Source organism: Gorilla gorilla, chromosome 2 (assembly GCF_029281585.2).
Source record: "Gorilla gorilla gorilla isolate KB3781 chromosome 2, NHGRI_mGorGor1-v2.1_pri, whole genome shotgun sequence".
Taxonomy (NCBI): Eukaryota; Metazoa; Chordata; class Mammalia; order Primates; family Hominidae; genus Gorilla; species Gorilla gorilla.
This window is the reverse complement of record NC_086017.1, coordinates 48,878,058-48,895,231: the sequence shown is the minus strand read 5'-3', so window position 1 is coordinate 48,895,231 and position 17,174 is coordinate 48,878,058. Positions and strand designations below refer to the sequence as shown.

The following is a 17,174-nucleotide window of genomic DNA, read 5'->3' as shown; positions in this document are numbered from 1 at the left end:
TGGGGCTTCTGTGGGTCTTCAGAGACTGGCCTCACATTTCTGGCAGCCTCTCAGCTGCAGATAAATAGCTCCTCTGCTGGCCATGTGAGTCTCTCCCCTAGAGCCCTGTGAGTGTAGGTCCCTCCAGCTTCCATCTGTCTCCAGGTGGATCTTGTGGGCCAAGTCTATTTAAATTGTCTCTCCCCTTTGCCTCCCACTTCGTCCATAGAAACACTCCCCATGCTTTGGCTTGACAAACCCCTCCATGATCCACAGACACTGCAGACTCCAAGGGACTTAGGCCAACTTCCTCAGGAGTGCTCCTTGATGTCCTCTCACTAGGTTTGATGTAGGGGCTTGTAAACCTACGTGCTTATCTCTGATGGATATGAGGGCAGAAGTAGGGAGGAATCATAATATATCAACAGTTCTCTCCAAAGAGATCCTCTTTCTCTTTTCCAGCTTGTGACCTCTTAAACGTCAACAACAAATGGGAAAGTGGCCAAGAGTCTTGGAACCAGTTTTATATAACTCCTAGAAATGTCCTAAACATGTTCTGAGCATTTCCTATGCTAGTCCAGCACTTCACCTTAAATGTGACGCTCAGTATCCTGGGTGCTCATTTTACCATCCTGTTACAGGTTCCTATACAGGTATCCAGGATTTTAGCTGGTCCATCGTTCTGCCATGACAATATATAGGAATACTTTATAATTAGCATTAAGAAAAATAAGGTTAATTGCAATCAAAGTATATCATTGAGTTAGTTTTTAGTCTTATCTTGTGTCTAGTTTGATTCTTTTCTTTCAGACCCTGAAACAAGGACTTGGATGCACATAATTTATCTGGGGAGCGATCCCAGGAAGACCAGTTGAGGACAGAGGAGAATGAGGCAGGGAAAGGAGAAAAGTCCATGTAGAGTATGCTAATGAATGGTTACTGCGTGGACAGCTAGGGCTGCACCGCACTGGGACCCTCTAGGAGACTGCATGGAAGATGCTGCAAATTCTTCCCACTAGAGGAAGGCAAGGCTGCTTCCCATGTAATTTGTGGAGAACTTGCCCCCAGTGGTGTTAATTGCAGCCCCCTACTCCAAGTTCCTTGCATGCAGGAGGCAGAAAAGAAGAGAGACACTAGGCACTTGAGGGGTTGGAAGGCATCTCCAGTGCTGTGGAACTTAGGTGGGCTGGGATAGGTGGGATATTGGACAGGGCATAAACAGCAGCTGATACCGTTGCACACAGGCCAGGAGAAAAGTGATGAAAAAAGACTGCTTGAGTGTTTCTTTCTTTGGATGTGTAGATTTTCCTATCTCAGACCTCTGTTTCTTCTGCATTTGCAGTGCCTCCCTGTAGTTTTATGAAATTTCAGTGACCAGAAGTTCCTCTTGGCCTGATGTTATGATCAACACATGATTTGTTGCTTATAGTAAAACCAATTTCCCTCCTGTTTAGTATGAAAGTATGTGATTGGAAACTAGAAGTTTTAGAGGAGGAGAAGGGAGCCAAGGCTAGCATAACTCTAAGACATCTGCTATACGACATAACGTGGCTGAGGAGAGTGAGACCCAGCTTTGGCTCAGTGCCTCTCAGTGGCATTTGAGATTGGCTTCTGTTAGGGCTCTTTTTTTTCTGATCCCAGTAGCCTTCATCCTGGATTCTCCAATGAATAAAACTCCCAGAGGCGCTCCAGTGTCTGGCGTATGTTGTCCCTTACAAGGCCCTTCAAAAAGGACACTGTTCTTCTCCCATGGCCACCCCAGAGGAGTCCAGGTGGATTCTTAAGCACTTGGGAGTCACAGTCATCTCAATCACGGTCACAGGTAATCTGAGGCAGAGGAATGCCTCGAGAGAACCACATATTCTTTTCCTCTTATTGCAACCCATTAGGGACCAGTTCTCTGGGGCTGAGTGGGCAGAGTGCAGCACTGGCCATTGCTCCTGAGAATCGGGGATGTCTGTACCTGACCTAGGACTGAGCTGGCAAGTGTGTGTGGTAAGGTAGGAGAGTGGCGTAGGAAGCTCTCAGCCTGGCCCACAGCTGAAGGCTAGGCAGTGAACAAAAACAAAATGGAAAAGGGAAAGGTAGCCAGTAAAACTCTACCTGCCCTTGATGTATCAGGAAAAAGCACTTGATTAGATGCAGGTTCCAGCTGGGAGATATGATGCTTGGCAAGTTACTTGACCTATCTGTGCATTGGTTTCCTAATCTGTAATATGGTGACCATGCCACCTTCCGGGGGTTGCTGAAAGTATTTGGTGAGACTAAAGGTATGAAAGAGGTTTAGCATGACACACAGGCTGTAAGGGTATTTTCTTTTACTATTTGAAATGAATCAAGTAAAAGGTATAAGGGATTCTTCCTTTTGTTGATACATGAGTCACTCATATAATATGCATGAGCAAGAGAGATGTAATGGGAAGTTGACTGTCAAGGAAGGGAAGACAGATCCACCAGAGGATGCAGTTTGTTTGTAAAGACAGATAACAGAAATCAGCAGTTATATTTAGTAAAACCATAAGCCTAGGGGAGAGCAGCATGTTGTCTATCAATATTCCGAGGCATAAAAGCACAGAGCATTCTTGAGGAGGATTGAGTGTTGAGCTGCACAGATGATGTGGCCATAGCCAATCCTGGATAGACTGAAATCCAGGTCTTTACTCTGTAACTTAATCATGACATCAGTTCATCAGGCCTTCAATGAAAAGCTTCACTGTTAGAATATAGGTGGAATGCAAAGGATGTATTGGACTTCGTTTCTGCACTCAAGAATCTTTGGGAAAGCAGAAGTGTGAAACAACTGGGAGTTATTTGCAATCTAAAGAACAGACTGGCCAGGCATGGTGGCTCATGCCTGTAATCCCAGCACTTTGGGAGGCCGAGATGGGCAGATCACCTGAGGTCAGGAGTTCGAGACCAACCTGGCCAACATGGTAAAACCCCGTCTCTACTAAAAATACAAAAATTAGCTGGGTGTGGTGGTGCACGCCTGCAATCCCAGCTACTCAGGCGACTGAGGCATGAGAATCACTTGAACCTGGGAGGCAGAGGTTATAGTGAGCCAAGATCACACCACTGCACTCCAGCCTGGGGGATAGAGTGAGACTCTGTCTCAAAAATAAAATACAATAAAATAAATAAATAAAAAATAAAGCACAGACTGCCAATTCAACTGCTTACCAGGACCCAGCAGGTGATGTAGCTAAGCAAGCAGGCCAGTTATAAGAAAAACAACAGCATAGGTGCCATGTAAATGACATTTGACCTTAACATCAACTCCGCTTCCAAATTGTCCAGTGAAAATGGAGGCCTAGGATTGTCAGATCTTTTGGTTTTATCCAAAGTCAGAAATCCAAATTTTTATACAAATTTTGTCAATTTTTGTAAGCTGTCAAGTAACTTTAGGAAATTGCACAACATTATCAGGTCAAACAAAGAGGTCTTCATCTCTCTATGATCTCCGCAAACACACGGTTGTGAGTAGGAAGGTTGGGGAGCTCAGAGACAAAGGAAGAGAGGGTGGGGGTGAGCATAGTGTCCAGAGCCTGAAGGATGGATTCTGTGAGCTGGCAGGAGGGCAGGTCCCCAGCTCCCTCTGGGCGGAGGAAAGAGTCCATAGGCTCATCTTCCCTGTACCCAGTTGCTGCCCAAGGACTGGCCTTGGCTTGGTCTTCTTCTCCTTCTGAGCAACTGTTTCCTTCAGAGAAATGGTGGGGCATGGGGAGGATAGTCTTAATTTGTTTTTTATAAAACAATATTTAGTTGTAAAAGTGATTCAAGGTGAAACTTTCTTTTAGAAAATATAAAATACTTTTTTCACTTCACTCCCATCCATTTCTAAGAAGTAATCACTGATAACATTTATTTTTCCATATCATCCTGGAAATTTCCTAAGCACAAAAAACCATATACATGATTATTTTTTCCCTCAGGAGACGGAAGAAAGATGTGATTGGCCGCTGAATGGGGAGCAGAGTCCCCACTCTGTGCATTTGTGCCTGCAGTGTCTCCTGCTTGGAAGGTACTTCCCTTTCTTCTCATCTCCTTTACTGCCTTGAAAGACACACAGTGTGGTGGTCAGGAACACAGACCCCTGAGTCAGACTTTCTGGCTCCACATCCTGCCTCTACCAATTGCTAGCTCTGACCTGTGCCGAGTGTCTTAACCTTTTCATGCCACGATTTTCTCATCTGTGAAAATGGGGTTGGAAGCAGACTCTATTTCGAAGGGCTGTGGGGAGGAATGAATGTGTTAAAGTATATAAAGGGCTTGCACAGGATTTGGCACAGAGCATGTGGTATGTAAGTGTTTACTATTGTTATTGTTCTCAAAGGCCCAGCACTTGTTTCCTTTCTAGTAGGAAACCATTCTCAGTCATCCCTAAGCTTTGCTCCTCTCTCCTCCTCCAATTTACCTCTTTTAATGCTAATTATGCCATCTAAATTGGCACCTAATTATATTGCCTCACATTATCTCAACACCTATCATACATGCAAGCATAATGCTGACTTTTTGAGGGCAGGCGCCATGCCTTTCACTCCTTTGTGCCCACATAGAGGCATTGTGTGGGCAGATTTGGGTCAGGAATGCAGGTGTGAGGGCCTGCATGTCTGTGTTCGGTCTCTGCCCCTGCAGAGGTGAGTGAGATGCAGCAGGGAGCCCGGGGCCCGGCAGTTTCTCCCCTCCAGCACCTCGGATAAGTCGAGATGGAGTGCCTCCCTTGCTCTGAACTGCTCTTTATATTCCCCAGAAGTCGCTCTGCCAAAATTTAGAGCCAACTGTTTTAGAAACTCTCGTCAGCACCAGGGCCCTAAGGGCAGCAATGCTCTGCACTTCCCCTGATCCCCAGGGAGCCTCTGAGCTCATCTCAGTAAAACTTTAATGCCTGGAAGTCAATTAGAGTGAATTCTCCTGTAATCAAAAGAGGCAATGCTTTTATTGGAAAGGTGCAAACTGGAAGAGAAAGATGACAGCTGTGTGAGCCTCTGGAAAGCTAATGGCTTGGACTGGGAACATTATTTCGACAGAGTCACCCTGTATCTACCAGGCACCAAGACAAAATGAGAGGGGGTGGGGTGGACGGGGGAACGGATTGTAGGGGGCCTTAATGATTATTTTCATAATGTGCTGCAAAGTTCCCAGAGCATGTTCACACATTTGCTCTCCTAAAATCCCCTACCAGTTCCACTATGTGGAATTACTCACTAATTCCCATTTTACAGAGGAAAAACTGAAGTTCAGAGAAGTTAAGTATGCAACTGGAGTTGGAACCCTAGCCTCTCCACTTCTTTTCAGAAAGCAGACCTGGCTGGACTGAGGCATGTGGATGAGGAAGAGGAATCCCTGCTCTTTCTAAGCACATTCTTCAAAAGCACCATATTTTTGTTGCCTGTTGAAGGAATTCTGAAAAGCAGTTAGAGGAAGTCATGTGAAATTTATGACTTGAACATCAGTGGACAGATGCACGGGTTGTACCTAGCTGTTCCAGCTTACTACTGTTGCATAACAGCTCACTCCAAAACTTACTGTCTTTGAACAACCATTTTAGTATACTCACAGATCTGTAGGTTAGGGATTCAGTCAGGGCAGTGGGTCTCTGCTCCATGATGTCTGGGGCCTCAGTTAAAAAAAGCTTTTAGGCAGGGGCTGGAATCTTCTAATGGCTCGACTGGCTGGAAGTCCAAGATTGCTCATTGCATGGCTGGAGTTAATGCTGGCTGCTAGGTGGATGCTCAGCTAGGGCTGTTGACCAGAGTGCTACGTGTGGTCTCCCCAGCATGGCAGTCTCAGGATGTCTGGAGTTCTTATATGGAGGCTGGCTTTCCCCCAGATTGAGCATCACAGGAGAACCAGGCAGACTTTTTTTGACCCTTCATCACTTCCACCTTACTCTAATGGTTGCAGCAGTCACAAACCTGCCCAGACTCAAGAGAAGGGACATAGATCCCCACCTCTCAATGGTGCCAAAGAATATGCAGCCATTGTTTTTAAAAAACCACATACTGCCTTTTTCCTTTATGTCCTTATTCTTTTGTTCTCCTATGACCCCATCAGTCCCAACTTTAGGAGTTGTAGTAGGAGTCAGCAGGTGCTGGAATCCCGTCTTGGCTTTGCCACTCACTAGCTATGTGACCTTGGACAAGCCACTTACCCCATCCACATTCCTATTTCCTCATTTATAAAATCAGAGTTGTAATAAAAATAAACTTTTAGATATCTCCTGTCATTTATAAAATATCTTTAAAGCCTAGCAGTCTTATAAAACTCTGAACGGAGTTGTTTTGAGGGGAGGGAATATTCCCAAGCTGATGGTAGAACTCTTTTGTTGGGCAGAATCCTGGTGACAAGACGAATAAATGAGGTGATGGCTTTCAGAAACAATGGCAGGGAGATGGAGTAAGGGCTGGACAGGGGAAAGATGTGTGCGAGGACTACCTGAGACAGAAAGAGACTGCAAGGTGTGTGGAGGGCAGGCATGAGCTGCAGACGGGGAGAGAACTGTAACAAGGAGGGATGGGGGAGCCCAGAGACTTGTGATGGAGGCCACAGGGTCTGTACTGGCCAGGAGGTGAATGATGGAATTGCCTAGGCTCAGAGAATGAGAGATAGGTGATAAATAAGGAAGGAAGAGTATTTCTCTTTCAGAGCCCTGTGTGGCTCAGCCCAGGGCTAGAGAGGCATGCAGGGAGACTGGCTGGAAGGATGTTAAGGGCAGGCATCAAGGCTGTGGACTCAGGGGAAGTCACAGGCAGGCAGGGCCAGCTTTATGTGTGTGTAACTAGTGCAGTCACACGGGGCCCTGCATTCAGAAAGCCCAGTGCTTTAATGCTCTGTTGTCACCATTCTGAAATTCTTAATTATTTATGGACAAGGAGCCTCAAATTCCCATTTGCACCGGGCGCCACAAATTATGTAGCTAGTCCTGGAGGCAGGACGGTATGACTGTTTCCCTCACGCTTGATTCTGAGGCTGAACTGCAGACTTTGTGCTCAAATCCTTCCCAGGATGGCAAAGTTGAGTTACGTGCAAGCTCTGCAAATGTGGGCTGGAGGCAGAAACAGGGCAGTGAAATATTCTGCCGCTGGAGAAGCCAGACAGGTTTGGGATGTGGTCCTTTATTAAGAAAACTTCTCCTCAAGGCTGGGCCTGGAGCAAGAGGGCACCTTGGCTCCCTGAGAGAGCAGCCCCGGGCTCTGTGGCTTCACAGAGCCTGCTCTTTGCATTTTTAAGGTAAGATTCAGCAAATTTGATCAACTAGGCTTCACTGAAGTGCCAGTGTCCAGAACGAGTGTGAGGTCACCTCAGGGATGAAGTTAGAACCCTTCAGGTCACATGGGCAAATGGTGTCTCCTTTGTGTGATGCCTGCTCTTAGGAGAAAACTCTTGGATCTCAGAGTGTCTTGGGGAGATTACTACTTTCCTCAATACTTGATCCACATTCCTTGAGGAGTCCCTAAGAAGGTTCAGGCACTGAGAGAGAGACAGCCCTGTCTCTGTGGAAGAAGCTGTAAGCTAGAAATATGGGCCCCAGACATGCTTGTGCCATTAGCCAGCCTTGCAAGATGAGTGACTCCTGTAAAGGACAGGACAGGTCTGTGTGTGTGTGTGTGTGTGTGTGAGAGAGAGAGAGAGAGAGAGAGAGAGAGAGAGAGAGAGAGGCACTGGGAGGGAGAGAAAGGGAGGAAGAAGAAAGAGGAGGGAAGAGGGGAGAAAGGAGAGATGAAAAGAGGACAGGACAGGACAGGAAAGAGGAGAGATGGATGAATGCCTGTGATGTTAATTTTCCCATCCTCCCTTCCAAAGATACTCAGCTTCTGTCTTTTACTGCACGTTAGTCACTATGTACTGTGTTTGGGGTGGTTTCACATTAAACACTTGTGTGTGTGTGGTAGGCAGAGCCTCGTGTTTCTCAATGGGATGTGTCTCTACTGGTCTTGCTGTAGTTGTCCAGGTGCGGAAAGAAAGGGGTAGGGGTACAAAAATGCAGGGGACTGAATTCCACCTTGACCTGTCAAGGGGAAAGTGGTCTCACAGCTGGAAAATGACATGTGGCTCTATAGATCCTTGCTCCAAGAGACTCAGTACAAACCTCAAACACAAAGCTGTGCTCTGCATGGCCAGGCTGCAAAAATCGCAGGGTTAATTGCAGGACTTCCACTCTGGTTTTATCAGTATTGTATGGATCTGCCCCATATTTCAATGCCTCCTTGTCCTTTGTTTGTTCCTCTCCAACATGGTTGATCTCTGGCTCATTCCTCAACTCTACTCCCATTCAATACAACAACAACAACAACAACACACACACACACACACACACACACACACACACACACACACACACACACACAGAGAAGGAGGGAGGGAGGGATAGATACTTGCATCTTAAACCCAATTAGCAGCCTGGATTGATTTCTTTTTACATCTTCAGTTTCGGGGTTCCCTCTTCTTTCTTGTGGTCACCTCACTGCATCACCGTTCATAAAGCCTGGTGGGCCACTCAGTATGTAAGGCAGAAGCAGGGTCTGTCCAGCTCAGCTCACACTTTAATGGGGAACACCCAGCTCCACTGAAGTCTCCATTCCATGTGTCTGGAATCATTCCCTTTGATCCATTTGTATCTCTCTGAATCTGATCATTCCACTCCTATTCCTGCATATTCTTCAGTTCCTCTTTATTAGACTGGCCTCCCTGATGCACCTGCTGGCTCTGTCAGCACTTCCTTCTGGCAGCAGTGTGGATGGTGTGGTGACGGTCCATTGAAATGGCCTCTAGTGATTCTCAGCTCCTAGTATGCATGCCCCTGTGTAGTCTCCTCCCACAATGAAGGCAGCTGATCTGTATAACTAACAGGATATTGTGCAAATCAAAAAGTGTGACTTCCAAGGCTAGACATTGTGGCTTTTGCCTTACTTTCTTACATCACTTGTATAGGACACTCAAACAGACTGTGGAAAGGTCCAGGTAGGGAGAAATGGCAGTTTCCCACCAATGGCCAGTACAGCCTCGCCTCATGAGTGAGCCACCTGCAAAGCAGACCTTTTAGTCCCAACCAAGACCAACTAGCTAACATCTTGACTGCAACCTCAGGAGAGATCATGAGCTGGAGGAACCCAGCTAAGCCATTCTGGAATTCATGACCCATAGAAACTGTGAGATGGTAAACGCTTATGGCTATTTTAAGCCACTAAGTTTTGAGGTCATTTCTTACACAGCAGTAGACGACTAATACTTTAAACGACATGTCTCTTCTAGTTTTCACCATCCCAGCAAATGGCAAATGCATTTATGCTGTTGTTCAGTCCAAAAATCCAAGACTCAGCCTTGATTATACTCTTCCCCTCACAATCCACATCAGCAAATTATGTAAGACAGCTTTTCCTTGAAATGGTTTCACAAATCTGTCTGCCTTTCTCCATCTTCACTGCCATAGCTCACACCCAAGCCATGGTCACCTCCAGCCTGCACTCCTGCAACAGTGTCCCCACTGATCTTTTCATTTTTACACCTGTCCCTAACAGTTGATTCTTAAGACAGCCAGCAGGCCGGGTGCGGTGGCTCACGCCTGTAATCCCAGCACTTTGGGAGGCCGAGATGGGTGGATCATGAGGTCAGGAGATCGAGACCATCCTGGCTAACACGGTGAAACCCCGTCTCTACTAAAAATACAAAAAAAAATTAGCCAGGCATAGTGGCAGGTGCCTGTAGTCCCAGCTACTCAGGAGGCTGAGGCAGGAGAATGGCATGAACCCGGGAGGCAGAGCTTGCAGTGAGCTGAGACTGTGCCACTGCACTCCAGCCTAGGCAACAGAGCGAGACTCTGTCTCAAAAAAAAAAAAAAAAAAAAAAAAAAAGACAGCCAGCCAGAAAGACATTTTTTTAAAAAATCCGAATATGTCATCCTCTGTTTAAGCCCTCCTGTGGCTTTCATTGTATCACAAAACTGAAATAGTCTGCTGCAGCCTAGTGACCATACATAATCCAGCCCCTGCCTACATCTCTGCCTCATCTCCTACTATGCTTGCTCATTCACTCAACTCTAGTCACACTGGCCTCCTCACTGCCCTTGAATATGTTTCTGAGTCAAGGTCTTTGCATTTGCTCTTATTTTCTTGGAATGTCCCCTCCCCCAGACTTTCACGTGCCTTGTTTTCACACTTCATTGAAAGCTCAACACGAATTTCAGCCAGGCGCAGTGGCTCACGCCTGTAATCCCAGCACGTTGGGAAGCCAAGGTGGGCGGATCACCTGAGGGCAGGAGTTTGAGACCAGCCTGGCCAACATGGTGAAACCCCATCTCTACTAAAAATACAAAAATTAGCCGGGCATGGTGGCAGGTACCTGTAATCCCAGCTACTTGGGAGGCTGAGGCTGGAGAATTGCTTGAACCTGGGAAGCAGAGGTTGCAGTGAGCCAAGATCATGACATTGCACTCCAGCCTGGGGGACAAGAGTGAGGCTTTGTCTCAAAAAAAAAAAAAAAGCTCAGCACAAATTTCACCTCCTCAGAAAGGCTTTCCTTGACAATTCAATATCAATATCTCCCTTTTACCATCTACCCCCTTGTCCTCACCACTAAGGTGCCATATTGGATTTAGGGTTCTTGGGTTGCAAACAACAGAAACCAGCTCTTTCTTATTTAAACTAAAATAACAATTATGAGAAGGTAGGGGGAGCTCTTTAGATTGAATGCAATGTTGAAGAGCCAGAAGGAGGCAGATACTAGCAGCTCTGAACATGTTGGTCTCCAGATGAACAGGGCACCTTCCTCAATGGAGGCACCCATTGAAGAATGAGTACATTCCTAGAGAATGTGGTCTAAGAGGATTATGAGTGAAAAGGACCTGATGGTCATGGAGCAAGACTGCTCTGGGATTCCTCCTTTCCTGGTGGTTGCAGAGAAGGAACAGTGGGAAAGAGGGAGCTTGTAGAAGGATGACTGGTGTAGAAACTTTCCCAAAGCAATGGGACTAAAAAGATTTAGAAATGTGATCAGCAGGACTTCATTTTACCCTGTTCTCCTGGGAACAAATCAATGAGGTGATCATTATCTTCACCAGAGGCCCATTTAGAAATTGAACATTTTTAAAAGCACACAGAACAGAAGGATTTGTAATGTGTAAGTTTATCTCTAAGTAATTTCTCTCTCTAACTTCCTGGTGGATGAAACCCAACACAAGTTAGCTTAAGCAAAAAAGGTCTTTGTGTTTTTTGTTTTTTAAATAGAGATAGATAGTTCTTTCGTAAAACCGTAGGACTGTCATGATGGTCAAAGGACTAGAACCAGAAACTTAAGAGTCATTAGCAACTCAAAGAGATTCTTTCTTTTTTGGATTTTCTTTCAAGCTCCCTTATGGGGTAGGGGTTGTCATTAACTTATAGATGAGGAAACTGAGACGCAGAGGTTAAGTAACTTGCCTTCGGGTCACACTTGGCTTTACCTTAATGATAGGAGGGTCCTTGTTTGTCTTGAGGGTTTCAGAATTTCCTTGTTCATTTCTCTATTACTTTCTTTCCCCATTCAAGTGAGACTCAAGTTGCCGACACAGGGGAGGTCAGGCCACAGAGGACCCAGTGTCTATTGAAACTCTATGTTATAGGGCACAGTGAGCACCCTTCCTCAGCCCCCAAAGCCTCTTCTTTCTAGAAGCCTTAACTTAACTAGGGGAGTTCAAAGTCATGCACCTTTTGCTTAGGTCTGAATATTGAAGAATGGCCTGACCACTCTGAGGAAGGTGACATGGAGCAAAAAACATCAAAGCTCAGGGGTGAAGAGGAATCATGAAGGCCATCTAATGCAGGGGCCACAAACCCACACGCAGCAGGAACCACTCAGGTATTATAAAGGAAATAAGTAGCACAGTAAGAAGAGTGGTGAGGTCTGTGGCTAATGGTCTCATCTAAAACAGCCTTCCCTATTCAGCTCTGGCTTCTTGCTGACATTTTGGACTCATACTCAACATTGTTAGATTTTCTGAGTTTTCAAAAGAAGCCAGAAGTTTTCCCCCCTACTTTGTATTGTTGTGAAAATTAAATGAGATAACTCACATAAGTTGATTGGAAGATGTGTCTGGCATATGGGGTAAGCTTTCAGTAAGTGTTCATGGCTATAATAACATTTCGCAGATGTGGAAACCAAGGCCCAAAATGGTCTCCTCCAAGATCACATTTATTGGAAGATGTTACATGACAGCCCAGGATCCTGACCCTGGGTCCACAGTTCTTCCTTCCTGGTTTTCCTTTCCTGACCCCCACCCCATCCTTGAGCCATCACCATTGTCACTGTGTAGCATGACACATTTTAACTAACTATATGCTGCTTCACCACTGTATCTTTCATATATTATGTCTGCTGATTCCCTACTTTCAGAGAAATTTTCCTCCCTTAGTAAATGAAACCTATGTCAAAGCTTGTTCCAGTAAAACAATCCATTGGGTTGTTCGTATAAAAGCAATAGCTCCGAAGCAGCTCCCCACCCTGCCTTATTAGCTCGGCAGGGCTGTATTACATAATCTCAGACCTTTCCATTTAAGTCAGGGGCTCACCCACTGTTTACCCAGGGCCCATTAAACCATTAAGAAAAAAGGATGCCTTAGTGGGCCAGGAAGACTTGTGCACTTTGTTGAGAATGAAGCTAATTTCCTCTTGCTCTGTGGAAACAAATGCGCTTTACACCCAGTAAAAGTTCCAGGAATTCTGCATCCTGTAGTGGTCCAGATGTGGTCCCACAGAGCAGGCAGCAGGGACTGTCATTTCCCCCTTAGTACTCCCAGTTCCAAACAGGCCAGGGTTGGCCCAAGTTGGTACTTTCATCTTTTGCTCAATCCCACAGTTCTAAGTTAAGGCCATCTCCTTTTGCACTACGTGTCAGCTTCATTCGGCTCACTGGAACACCTGAGGCTGGATGGGGCCACACTTGTCCCTTGTGGTTTTGTTTTTGTTTTTTTCTTTTTGCTTTTTGTTTTGTTTTTTTTTTTGAGACAGAGTCTCACTCTGTTGCTCAGGCTGGAGCACAGTGGCATGACCTTGGGATCTTGGCTCACTGCAACCTCTGCCTCCTGGGTTCAAGTGATTCTCATGCCTCAGCCTCCTGAGTAGCTGGGACTACAGGTGCCTGCCACCATGCCCGGCTAATTTTTGTATTTTTAATAGAACAGGATTTTGCTATGTTGGCCAGGCTGGTCTCAAACTCCTGACCTCAGGTGATCCGCCTGCCTCAGCCTCCCAAAGTGCTGGGATTACAGGAGTTAGCCACTGTGCCAGGCTCTCCCTTATGTTTTTTGAACTGGAATTCTCCCTGTGGATTGCCCTGGTGCTAGATTCATGCTTGGCCTTGGGATGGCTACTATGGCACTTTGTCTAAAAAATTTGCCATAAATCAGATGTCTGCTGCTCTTTCCTGAGACCATGGATGAGGAATACACACACACACACACACACACACACACACACACACACACACAAACACACACACACAATACAGAAACACTGATCCCTAAAGGTACCAGGAAGATGGGCCCCGGAGGCACTGGCCACCTTGGTGCTCAATGTTGCTGCTTTTTCAGGCCTTCTCTCCTCACAGTGCTCTGTTCATATTGGAGCCAACTTCAAGCCATTTTCCAGGTCTGTTTTTCTGAATTACTTGGACATGTAATTAAAGTACAAAAGAAGGCACTCTTTGAATTTGTCCAACAGGTCAGGAAGTGACATTCCTGGATAATAAGAATTTCCATAATACATGGAAAGCTCAACTCAGAGAAGGCTTGTTAAACACGTGGTTGATCAGGTTAGGGTTTTTCTGAATTAGGAAGATAAGGAAGAAAACCAAGAACCACAGCATAAACTGTAGCCTTGGAAACTGTGTCATACTAGTGGAAAATGCAGACAGAAGGGTAGACATCTACAGAAAGGGCAGACAAAGGATTTCTCCTGAAATTGAAGAAAACCAATTACAGGGTTTGTTCTGCTACCGACAAACAGAGTGAGATACTGTGTCTGGTGTTCTGGGGTATCTCACCCTGGTTTTGATAGACCATTTCTCCACTGTATCAGAAATTTCAGGCTCTGTGTAAGTTGTGGTTTTAAAAAAAGTGTGTCTCTGACTATCTGGTCTCCTTTGGCTCAGCTTCCACCCCCAGTAAGTAAATCTCTGGTTATTAATTTGGTTTCCTTGGTAGCATGATGTTGGGGAAAAGCTGCCCTGGATAGCAGTCAGGACTATTTTCTTAAATAGATGAAATGTTTCTGAATCATCAAAGGTGGGGACAAAATTCTGGATCTGACCTGATTTATCTGTAATCCCCTCTCTGCCAGAAGCAACCACCTCCAGAAAACCCAAAAAGCCCCCAGAGGTCTCTCTTGAGCTCATATACACTTGAAACCAGGCTACAGTTTATAACACCTCTTCACATATCTTTCCTTATCCTCCCACTTTTCTGATGATGTTTAGTTTACCATCTATGTATCACAGACTCAGAGAGGTTCTGTGGCTTGCCTGGGCTCCGCAGTAAGAGCGTATTGCAGCTGCGGCTCCATGACCAACATCACTGAATCACAGTTGCCTGCAGTGGTTCTGGGTCTTTTGTTGGATTGCTTCCCCATTAACTTCCCTTCCTGGAGAGATGGTTTTAGAAACCAATTTGCCTCTGGAGGTGATTCCCCTTGTTTCTGCCATTCTTTTCCCTGAGTGCAGTTTTCCATGGTTTTCCCGGGATCCATGTAATGTAAATGATTCTATTCTTTCAATGTGAGTTGGTATTTTTTTTTTCCTTAAAGAAAGCAGAAAGAGATATTTTCATTCACACCGACTGTGAGTTGTGCCTAAGTTGATGCCTCCTCCAGCATTTACGAGCACCCAGCAGCAAGGGTTGTCTGCACCTCTGAGAGCTTCCTCAGCTGTGGGGACTAACACTGAGTCGCTCAGGTTCTCCTTCTGCCTGGTCCCCTGGGCCTGGTGCTGGTGTGGGTGTGATGTGGGCCATATGTGAGCTGCAGGCCTGGGTTGAATCTCAGGGTGACCACAGAACAACAAGCGGCTTTCTCTTCTGTTGAGCAAAGAAACTGAATGGGCAGGGTGGGGTCTGCACTAAGGGGGGTTTTAAATGTTTGCTGGGGAAGACTTGATGTGATCTGTGGGGAATTGGGAGTTGGGAGACTTGCCAGTTTTTCAGCTAAGAGGCAACCTGCCCATATATGAATTTAGGACTGTGCCTGTTAGAGAATCCATTACAGAAGACAAAGGCTGGAGGGGTCTGTTAGAATGGTTGAGATGGCAGGGACAAGAGCTTGACTTAGAGATTGGCAGTGGAGATAGAGAGATTTTGGAGAAACACTATGCAGACTTGGCAGAGAAATGATCAAATTTTTTTGGTGTTTTATGAAATGTGAAGTCTAAAAGAATCATGGAAGGCTGTTTTAAACCTTGTTAGTTATATCTTTATTTTTCCATATGGAAGCCCCTGCCTATCTGTCACAGTCTTGTGTGAATGGGATGACACAGATCTGCAAAGGATGGACCATGGAGATGGCAGTATCTGGAGGACTCAGAAGATTCAGAAAGCATTGACTCTCAAAACTTGTGAGCACCATACCCAGCTGTGCCTCCTTGGTCAAAGGAAGCAGTGGTGACCTCACTGGAGAAAGCTTACAGTATCTCTCACACCACATAATCAAGTCAGAAACACAGGTGTTGATTAGGGAAGAAAAAAGTTACATCCACATGGAATTGCACTTTACTACTTAGATTTCAAAAATCTGGGAACCATTCAGTCACTCATTCACTCTTTTCTTCATTCAGCAAATACTATTAAATGCCTACAGTGTGTCAGGCACCATGCTAAATTCTGGAAATTCAATGGTGAGCAAAACCAGGAATAGTCATAGCCCTGGTGAATTTACATAACAGAGGCTAATCAATTTCACAAACAAATGCAAAACTGTCCCTGGGAAAAGTGCTATGAAGGAGAGACCCACGGCGCCCTGAGGCCTGAGGTAGAGAGGATTTGGCCCAATTAGAAGTTCTTTAAAGGTTTCCTGAGGCTGACCTTTGAAAGGCTGGAAGGAGGTAAGTAAACATGATGGGGAAGAGGGTTTTAGGTCAAGGAGTGGCATGTGCAAATACCCTGTGGCAGTGACATGGCAAGCACTAAGGACAGAAAGAAGGCTGCTGTGGAAGGGCAAGGCAGAGAGCGGAGGGGCCGAGGCTGGAGGGGACAGGGCCAAAGCACGCTGGGTCCACAAACCACATTAGGGAGCTTTTCTTTATCCTTCCTTATCATGTTTAAATTTAATAACATCAAATTATCTTCATTTCACTTTATATTACTTTCTGTTTATGAAAAGAGTTATTAATTTTTTTTTTTGAGACAGGGTCTCACTCTGGCATCCTGACTGGAGTGCAGTGGCATGATCTCGGTTCACCGCAACCTCTGCCTCCCAGGCTCAAGCAATTCTCCTGCCTCAGCCTCCCGAGTAGCTGGGATTACAGGTGTGTGCCACCACGTCCAGCTAATTTTTGTATTTTTAGTAGAAACGAGGTTTCACCATGTTGGCCAGACTGATCTTGAACTCCTCATCTCAAATGATCCACCCACCTGGGCCTCCCAAAGTTCTGGGATTACAGGTATGAGCTACCGTGCTGAGGAAAAGTGTTATTCATTTTTAATGAACAGGAGTGACATACAGATTTTAAAAAGAATATATCTAAGGATAAAAATAGACTTGATATAAATAAAAATAGTTAATAGTTATACAGGTGTTCGGTAGAAGTGGCAAAAATGGCATACCTGGAGCAGAGATGACTGTGGTGGAAGGAGTGTGGGTTCTGGAGGAAGCAGATGTGATCATGGATCCTGGCCTCTCCACCACCAGCTCTGTGATCTTGGCATTGAGCATCAGTTTTCTTGTCTGTAAAATGGGGATAGTAATACCTGTTGTATGTGGGTAGTTGCAATGAGTAATAAAATATTGCAGAAGGTTCCAACAGTGCTTGGCACATCACAGACAATCAGTGAATGTATGTTCTTCTAAAAGGAAAATAATTTTCTGAAAGCATTGAGAATAGTAATATTGGTGGGGAGAGGCTGAAGATAGTCAGACCATTCAAATATTCCTGGTGAGAGGTGATGCAGATTTAATATGGGATGGTGGCAAGAAGCGAAAAGTCCATGGAGGAGGTAAACTTGAGTTATGCCTTTGAA

At 45.4% G+C, this 17,174-nt stretch overlaps 1 long non-coding RNA gene across 2 annotated transcripts in view; it reads left to right on the top strand.

Annotated features, from left to right (window-relative positions):
* The window catches only part of LOC134758042 (uncharacterized), a 79,883-nt gene extending 63,292 nt beyond the window's left edge, over positions 1-16,591 (top strand). Inside the window, exons 4-5 of one of the 2 annotated variants that reach the window (XR_010132792.1) lie at positions 3,912-4,000; positions 16,502-16,591. This is a non-coding gene — a long non-coding RNA (uncharacterized lncRNA). Of the gene's footprint in view, positions 1-3,911; positions 4,001-16,344; positions 16,474-16,501 lie in introns of those variants that run through there. The other variant, XR_010132790.1, reaches the window with a different exon arrangement.
* Positions 16,592-17,174: the final 583 nt, after the last annotated feature.